At 35.7% G+C, this 8945-nt stretch overlaps 1 protein-coding gene across 1 annotated transcript in view; it reads right to left on the bottom strand.

Annotated features, from left to right (window-relative positions):
• Scn2a (sodium voltage-gated channel alpha subunit 2) overlaps window positions 1–8460 on the bottom strand; it is a 114526-nt gene extending 106066 nt beyond the window's left edge. Inside the window, exon 1 of the mRNA XM_010606879.1 lies at window positions 8226–8460. The gene's annotated coding sequence lies outside the window, so the exon portion shown is untranslated. The remainder of the gene's footprint in view (window positions 1–8225) is intronic.
• Between the last annotated feature and the right edge of the window lie 485 nt (window positions 8461–8945).

Consider the following 8945-nt stretch of genomic DNA (forward strand, 5'->3'; position numbering starts at 1 on the left):
ATTATTTTTATCTTAGTACTCTCCTTTCATCTTAAAGGTGCTGGAAATGTAGAAAGCTCTTAGCTTGAGTTTATACGAAGAGGACCAGAAAGCTCCACAGATCTCTTCGTTAAAGCTTGCAAAAAAGCTATACCAAGTGCAGAAAGGTTTCCCATAATCTGTGTGTGTGTGTGTGTGTGTGTGTGTGTGTCTAGATTAGTCAAAATAGTATAGAATTTACTAATAGTTGTCTCTGCACAGAAATGATTTCCCTTGAAAGTAAATATCAAGATTCACAGTTACATCATCCCAGATGATATAATTAAGGAGTTAACAAGATGCATTTGAGGTGTCAGTCGGTGGCTCAATAGATGTCAGTAGTTGAAACAGCTTGTGTACAGGTTTTTAATTGGTGGGATATTTTCTATTTTAACTTTCTGATACCTAGGTAAGAAAATCATGAAGCATTTGTTTAGATATACACAGACTCATCTTCTGACAATCCTTTCTTTCCACCCTTAGAAATAGAGCAACTGTACTTAGTTTTCCAGGGCCAGTGTTAATTTATACCTATTGTTCCGGAAAATTTACTAACAAGCAATATCAAAGTAAGGCTTGTCAGTTCCCAGACTGTGGTGCAGGAAATAGCAGGTGTAGGATTGACATTTGTTTGGCACATTTTAACTGCCTGAAAAATTGCTGGACTTTCTCAGTTGCTCCATCTAGGGTAGAAATGAAAAAAGGGAAAAACACCCCACCTAGTAAGATAGTGATGGACTGATAAAAATAACATCATGACCAGCTGGGCATGGTGACCTACACCTGTAATCCCAGAACTTGGGAGGCTGAGGCAGGAGGATTGTTGTGACTTTGAGGCCAGCCTGTGCTACATTGTGAGTTCAAGGCCAGCCTTCTACTTTGCAAGACCCTGCTACAAAAAAATAAAAAGAATGAAGGAAGGAAGGAAGGAAGGCAGGAAGTCAGGAAGGCAGGAAGGGAGGAAGGAAGGACAAGATAAGGGAAGGGAAGAAATGAAGGAAGGAAAGAAGGGAGAAAGAAAAGAGGAGAGAAAGGAAGGAAGGGGAAGAGAAAGAAAGAAAGAAAGAAAGAAAGAAAGAAAGAAAGAAAGAAAGAAAGAAAGAAAGAAAGAAAGAAAGAAAGAAAGAAAGAAAGAAAAAGAAAGAGAGAGAGAGAGAGGAAGGAAGGAAGGAAGGAAGGAAGGAAGGAAAGAAGGAAAGAAGGAAAGAAGGAAAGAAGGAAAGAAGGAAAGAAGAAAGAAAGAAAGAAAAGAATTACACCATTTACGCCATCCTCTGACTGACTTGTTTCATGCCTTAGAGATTTCATTTTTTGAGATGAGTTGGAGAAAGGAAATAATGTCAGTAACCTCTTATCAAATCTCTTTATAAATTCCTTTTCCCCTGTAACCTTTCAACTAATCCAGTATCTTTCAGATGTGCTTGATCAGCATTGTGTTATTCCATCATCAGTCTCCCATACTCATCACCCAACCCAAAGTGGAACAGCGTGTAATTACATAATTATGTAATTGCATGTTTATTCATTAATTCCAAGGCATGTTCACATTGAAAGCATATTATAATCTCAACAGATTCTAGATACCAACAAAAGACCTACTAATTCAAAACTGTAATAATAATTGAAATAATTCCAAGCATTTCTTGAGAATAATCACTTCTTAAGGTCATTTTATTCCAGTGTAAGATTACTTTTTAGCAAATGTACTCAAAAATTAACCAAAATTATTATTTTCTTACCTTTAAACATTTTAAAATATTCTGATGATTAAAATATATTTAAGCACCCTTGATTGTATTTCTTTGAAAATCTTCACTAAGTACCCAAAATACTTTAAATGAGAGAAAATTTTCTGGACTATTAATGTAGTTAGGAATTACATGAAAATAAATGTCTTGATTTAAAAGTTTAAAAGAATATTAGTGGGAAAAATTTACACTTTTGATTTACAAATTCCACCCTTCATTCTATTCCACCTGTCTCCAAGTAAAACTAAATTTAATAAGGGGATATGACATTAATATGTGAATATTACAGGGATAAGCAGTCTATCTTTGAATTTTAATAAGATTTCATTTCATGTCCTTGATGTGAATCATCTTTTCTTACAGAGAAATAATATTCCAATAGGAAATATACTATTGCTAATAGAATTTATTATTTTCATTAATGTATATAAAAGTTTGATACCCTGAAAACCAAAATAATGCAATATTGCTTTTTAATTATTAAAGATTTTATTGTTCTTCATTGACAGCATGATCTTTAGAATCTTAAGCAAGACATTATGCTAACATAAGCAAATGCTTTTTTTATGAATATTAACTTTTTATATTCAAACAAATTAGAGAAGATAATGTAAACTTGTGTCCTGTAGAAAACAGACAGGTGAAACAGCTGGCAAAAATTCCATATTTTAAAATTCAAAATATATATTCAAATCTAGAGCTTTGTAACAAAATTGATTCTACAGTGAAATAAATTTATCTGTAACCATCATCAGTAATTACAAGATGGAGAATAAAGTGTATTAATAATTTGTATAGAAAAACATGGTAACATCAGGAAAAGCAGTTTTTTGTTGTTGTTGTTCTTGTTCTTGTTTTTTGTTTTTTTTGTTTTGTTTTTTTTCCTATTGGAGCATCTCAAAGTTGGTTAAGAGTTGATATTAAAAGTTTTTGTGATCTTTGGTACAAAAGGTTTTCAATAGAAATCAGAAGAGCTTGATGTTACCTTTTATCATGTTTGCTTAGAGCAAAAAACTGAAAATCATTATTCTAAGATTTGCTTTGTGTATTTCCCTCTTTTTTTTTTTTTTTTTCGGTATGCAGGACCTACACTTATGAGGCAGGTGACATCACTGAGTTAATTCCTGGGCCCTGCTTAGTGTGTTTCCTATGGCCTCTGCTTAAATTATATCATTATTAAATACCTCCAAGCTGAGAAGGAATGACTTAGCTTTGCCACATGTTTAGCATTCACGGCAGCACCTCTAGTGCTAAGCATTGTTCATGAGCCTCCTGTGGGTGGGCGACAAATGTTAATGGAATTAAATTGAAGTTAGTGCTTCTATTTCAGATCATCTGATGTCCCATCCAAACCCCCAAAAATGTCCATTTTACTGTTTTAAAAAATGAAGACATCAACATTCGGAAATGTATTGGGTCATGAACTCTACAGCTGGCAATAATAAAGCAAATGTCTTAATAACAGAATAAAACCCAACACATAAGCAATCTGAATTTTGTCCTATTTAATAACTGGGGATTGGAGTCAGATAGACGGATTAGATACATAGATAGATAGATAGATAGATAGATAGATAGATAGATAGATAGATAGATAGAGATTTTTTTATTTTTAAGACTTCGAGCTGAATGAGGTAGTTGTGAAGATATCCAGGTGACCCTCAGCAGAAGAAGCCAGGAAGGCAGAAACGGACATCGGAGGGCTGGTGGACATCTGCCCTACAGTTTTTTCCAGTATAGTTCCTGAGGGAAGCAACTCATCAGGGTCTACACTGCTACTTATATGCCTTCTTCCGTCCTGCTCACTGTGACCTGCCAGCCTCGCCATACAGCCAGATGCAGTCACCTCTGAAATGAAGGATATCATATTTCTATCCAGCCATGTCTAAATTAAACAATCTGAACTAATAAAGCAGCTATTTCAAAAGGCTGCAGTGTGAAGGATGGAGTTCTTTAGCAGTGCCCGAGTCATTTTCAAGGTTGCCATTTCATGAAATGCGAATGCAAAAGATTACCCAAAGGGGAGGAGAAAGAGAAACCGGAGTGGTGGGGAGGCGGGGGGAGGGAGGGAGAGGGAGAGAGCGGGCACTTCTTTCTGACAGGTAGCTTCATAATGGGAGTTAGTTCCCTCAGTAAAAAGAAGTTTATGATTATATTGAAGTTATTTTCTCCATATACAAATCTTGACGAAAGTACTAATGAAAAGAAACAGAATTAAAGAAGAAAGAAGCTTGAATACATAATTCAGATGCTAGCAATAATCAACCTAATTATGTACAGTGGTCTAAGCTAATCCAAAATTTCTTCTTTTTTATTATGTTTTTGGAGCGGTTTTGAGACAGGGTCTCACTATGTAGTTCAGACTGGCCTGGAACTCACTATGTAACCCAGGCTGGTCTCAAACTCACAGGGATCCTCCTGCCTCAGCCTCCCGAGTGCTGAGATTACAGGTGTGCACCACCACGACCAGCTCCCAAATTTTCAATAGAACTAGTTTTTAAAATGGGTCATTCTCAATGAATTAGACAACTGAGGAATGCAAAATAAGCTTAATATGAAATTGTGTTAGTAGTCTCCAGGTCAGGATTAACGTGACTAAACTATGCTCTGCAGGAAAGAGTTTTGCTGCAGAAGATTAATTATTTCATGCAGAAAGTCCATATGCCACAAATAGCCTTTACTGAGACACCAACTGATTTAAAGAGATATTTTATCTTACAAGTAAAGATTGAATTTTCAAGAACAAGCCACCCAAAGTGAGCAGCAGTGAGTTGTTTCCTATACAATCACTCATTCCTTTTTCTGTCTCAACTTAAAAAAAAATACATTAAACAGTTGAACCATTCTTTTCCTGTCTCTTCTAAGACTTTGTTTTTTGTTTCTTTCCTTAACTTCTCTCTACTCAGTATGTATTCTTTCTCTACAAGGAGGTATAAATTTCTCTAAATCTAAATAAAACCAGCTTTTCCTCAACAGTGCCTTCTTCTATAGAAGCTATAAAATATCTTGCTTACCTTTCACTGGTAAACTTCCTAAAATCTAAATCTACTTCTCAGCTCTGAAGTCTCCTCATTTTAATTTAACCTTCAGTCAGATAAATTATCTCTGAGAAATTGCTAACAGTTCTCTCTGAAAAATCCATCTGTGATTAAATCAAAGCTTAGTCCATCAGTCCTTCCCTATTGTCTTACTCTTTAACTCTTTCATGGGTTTTCTACCAAAGCTGATGCTGATCTTCATTTTGACATTCAGTTTACCTGTTCTACCTCCTATAGCATTGTTATTCCCCCAACATTTCTCATTATATTTCCACAATTCACTAATATTTTTCTGGATTTCCTTTACTTCTCACATCTTAAGATTGTCCTGCCATCTATTTTGACTCCATTCACGTACATTTATGTTGACCTAATGCTGATTTATAACTTCATGTAGACCCATGTATTTAGCCTTATCTTCTAATCTGATATCTGGACATAAGATTTTCAGTATCTTACAGGTAACCTCCACATATGAGTCAGTATGTCAAATACCTACAATTGAAAAGCAAATTCACTATTTTATTTTTTCTGCCCAAGGAAATAGTCACAATAAAGTAAAGCAAAACAAAAACTTCAATGAGTTTGGATTATTTATTTTTCTCTATCATTTTCTTAGATAGGGCCAAATAATTATCTATTTATGTGTATTTGTTTGCCTTATATCTGTGTCTGCAACAGAGCAGTTTTGTATTTTTGTTCACTTACATCAAGCTTTGCCCTAGAGACCTAACTCTCATGTCTTTCTGAAATCTGGTGCCCTCATTTTTCACACCCTCATGAACAGATATTGTGACTATTCTTATTTTGAGTCTCAGGATGCAACACCGTGCCTGGCCTTATATACTGATCCCGTTTTTTTTCTCACATTTGTTCATTCCTCATATTGGTGCTCATAATACTTTGGGTTATGATAGTGTTATGAGTTGGGTCAAACATATTTTTCAAAAGGCTTATGTGTGCAAAGTGGGTCTTTTAGAGGTGATTGTAGCATGGGTGCACTAACCTCAGCGATGGGTTCATGTACTGATGAGTTCGTTAGCTAAGTGGACTGTTAAGTTTTCAGACCGAGCTGGAGGAAGCAGATGATGAGGCACATGCCTTTGAAGAGTATGCATCGTGCCCGTCTCTTCCCTGTCTCCGCCTTCCTCTCTCTGCTTCCTGACTGTTATGAAGTATGCAGTGAGCAGCCTAATTTCACTGCGCTCTTCTGCTATGACGTTCGTTGAGGCCTTGGTGTCAGTTTAAATTGCGAGTCTAAATAAAACCACTTCAAATTTAAGTCACATATGTTGGGGATTTTGTCCCAACAACATAAAAGCCGACTGATACAGGTAGTATATGTACATGACTATTTCCACGTTAACTTCTTCAAGGTAAACTCTGTGGCTATTTCTCCATCTTTACCATGGATTGTTCTCGATATATATATATATATATATATATATATATATATATATATATATATATGTGGTATTCCACGAACATTAGATACAGCAGTGCCACATTTGTTATCTATCTCTTTTCTTAAGATATCAAAGAGGTGAGGTATCTGTACCTATTAAGTGGGGAAAAAAAAGACAGAGAAAGGCCAAGACAGGATGATATTCTTGTGTCACAGGCTAAGCTATATTATAGTCTAGTCTGTTAGGTTGAAGGAAGAATTGTGAGTTAGTTTGTGGCCATGCATGAACGTGGAGTAGAACAGGACACCTAATGTCACAGTGAAAAGAAAACACTAGGAGGCACAGAAGCCTACATAATTGTTAATTTAGTTTTCCTAACAGGAACCCTGAGAAAATTTAGCAATGTATATAATATTTCACTGAACAACCTGTACATTAAGAGAAACTCTTTTTTATTGAATTTACTCAGAGAATCCACACACACACACACACACACACACGCACACACAAAATATTATCACACCTGGTATATGTCATCTGGAATAATTCACAGTAAAAGTAAATTTTGTTATGTCTATGTAAGGTACAAAAAGCTGGCAATCAGTGTCCTAGCCTTACATGATTTTCATTTAGTATGTGATTCCAATGGGAAGATCCACATAATGTGAAATGTAATTCAGCCACAGTTGCTTTTCTTAAATGATAACATGGATAAAGGCTAAAATTATTCTTTGATTTCAAAACTCCACATTTATAAAGAGCCATGTGGAAGTGAAAAGCCTTTATAGATTTTGCATATTAAAGTAACAGATTTTTTTTCTTGGTGGTCCACTCTTTCCAACAAATCATTCTCCATAGCTTTCACAGCCTCTGACACTGCACAACAATCTCTTTATAAGAAAATGATGACTGGGACAGAAACACCCTCATGTGCCTCAGCATCTGCCACCCCCACCATCTCACACACACACACAGACACACACACACACACACACACACACATACACACACAAGCACACCCCTCTTTCCACTAGAGAAGGGAGGGAAGCAATTCTTTAAAATCTTACAAAAATTATGATATTATTGTATGATTCACTTAAAATTGATTTAAATGATAATCATTGGCTTTTTAATTGTGGTATTTTTATATTTCTTCTGATAATTCTGATGATTAAAAAGAGGATTGAAGGGAAATCATAGAGAGCAGCAGAGAGAAGCAAGGCTGTGGCAGGCAATTTCTACCTCCTGAGTCATTCCACTCTAGCACAGCCAATGTCACATGACATAAAATAATTTAAAACGTGAACACCTTTGACAATATCAACTCTTCTAAATGGTCACAGTCTTATTATCACAAATCCACTAAAATGTAAAAGAAAAAGTCATCTTCACAGCAATTAATTGCTTTTCAGTCTACGTCTTCATTCTGGGGGAAGGGGAGTTTTTGTGCTCTCATTCCAAGTCTATTAAACACATTACATAAATCTTCATTCACGTGGGAGAAGTGACTTACATATTATTTCTAAAAGGTAAAAGCAAAGGCATAAACAAATCATCCTACGGTAGCCACAGGAATGGCTCCAAAGACTGTTAGGCGCAGGCTGCTGGTGTGCCTTTCAGGCTGCTCTCAGGAGGCTCAGCCCTGTGCTTTGGCAGAGCCACTGCCATGTTAGTCTGCTGCGTTACATCCCACAATTTGATCGGTGCATTAAGGAACAATATTTCCCTTGTGAGAGGAAGACCCTCCTCACTTGGAAAGCTGCACCTTTAAGAGGTAAACAAATATAGCCAGACATGAACACCAAAGCCTGAAAACCCTAAGGAATATTAAAATACAGCATGCCATAGTCAGAGCTCATTTTAGCCTAGGAAGATTTTTCCATGCAGAATAGCTAAAATTCGAGCTTTTTAATCTTTTAGAACCAAAGATTGCAAAGGAAATCTTATTTTAAATGCCATTATCAACATAGACAATAATGTATTAAAAGATCAATAATAGAATCATGTTGACTTACCTGAAATAATGAGAAATGAAAATCGTAGAATAGAATCCATGTGTGTGCTGAATTTAGTAATCTCCTAGGCAGTTCTTTAGAAATCTTTCTAGAACAGAAAGTAAAATCTCACATGTGCTCTATACTCACTAAAGAATAAAAAACGAGAAAGGGGGATGACAGCATCCTCTCTGCTTCTGCCTTAGCTTTCTGTAATGACACTCACTCGATGGTACCCACTGTCTGTTAGAAAACAGCATGCTAAATGAAAAAATAAATAAATAAATAAATACAATGCAGTCTCTTGCAGCACAGCGCCATCTCCTGGTCACAGATGAAACCATTTTAATTCAAATTCCTTTGCCGATGCAGTATTTAGCATGTATTTTTGGATGGTGTGCAGCCCATCATTTCACTGTATTTGAAATCAACTAACCTAATTAATTTAAATTAAACACTTAACAAAACTTGTACTATCAACTTGTAAAAATTCAATTTAACTTTTAGCAGTTAAATTTATTTTCTTTATATTTCAACTAAATGGATACATTGGTAGCTTTCTTAAAAATGCAAGGCTTAAGACTTACTTAACTTAATGGATTACATGAAAAGTAATACTCATCTCCTGGAAAAGTACCTTATGATGTCAAACACTGTTACTGAGCATCTCCCTGTGGGGAAGCATATGTTTTGTTGCTAGAGTAGTTCTGCGTCGTGTTGGTATTGCTTAGGCAAAATTCT

Source organism: Fukomys damarensis, unplaced genomic scaffold (genome assembly GCF_012274545.1).
Source record: "Fukomys damarensis isolate Sample0158 unplaced genomic scaffold, DMR_v1.0_HiC HiC_scaffold_26, whole genome shotgun sequence".
NCBI classification, from domain to species: domain Eukaryota; kingdom Metazoa; phylum Chordata; class Mammalia; order Rodentia; family Bathyergidae; genus Fukomys; species Fukomys damarensis.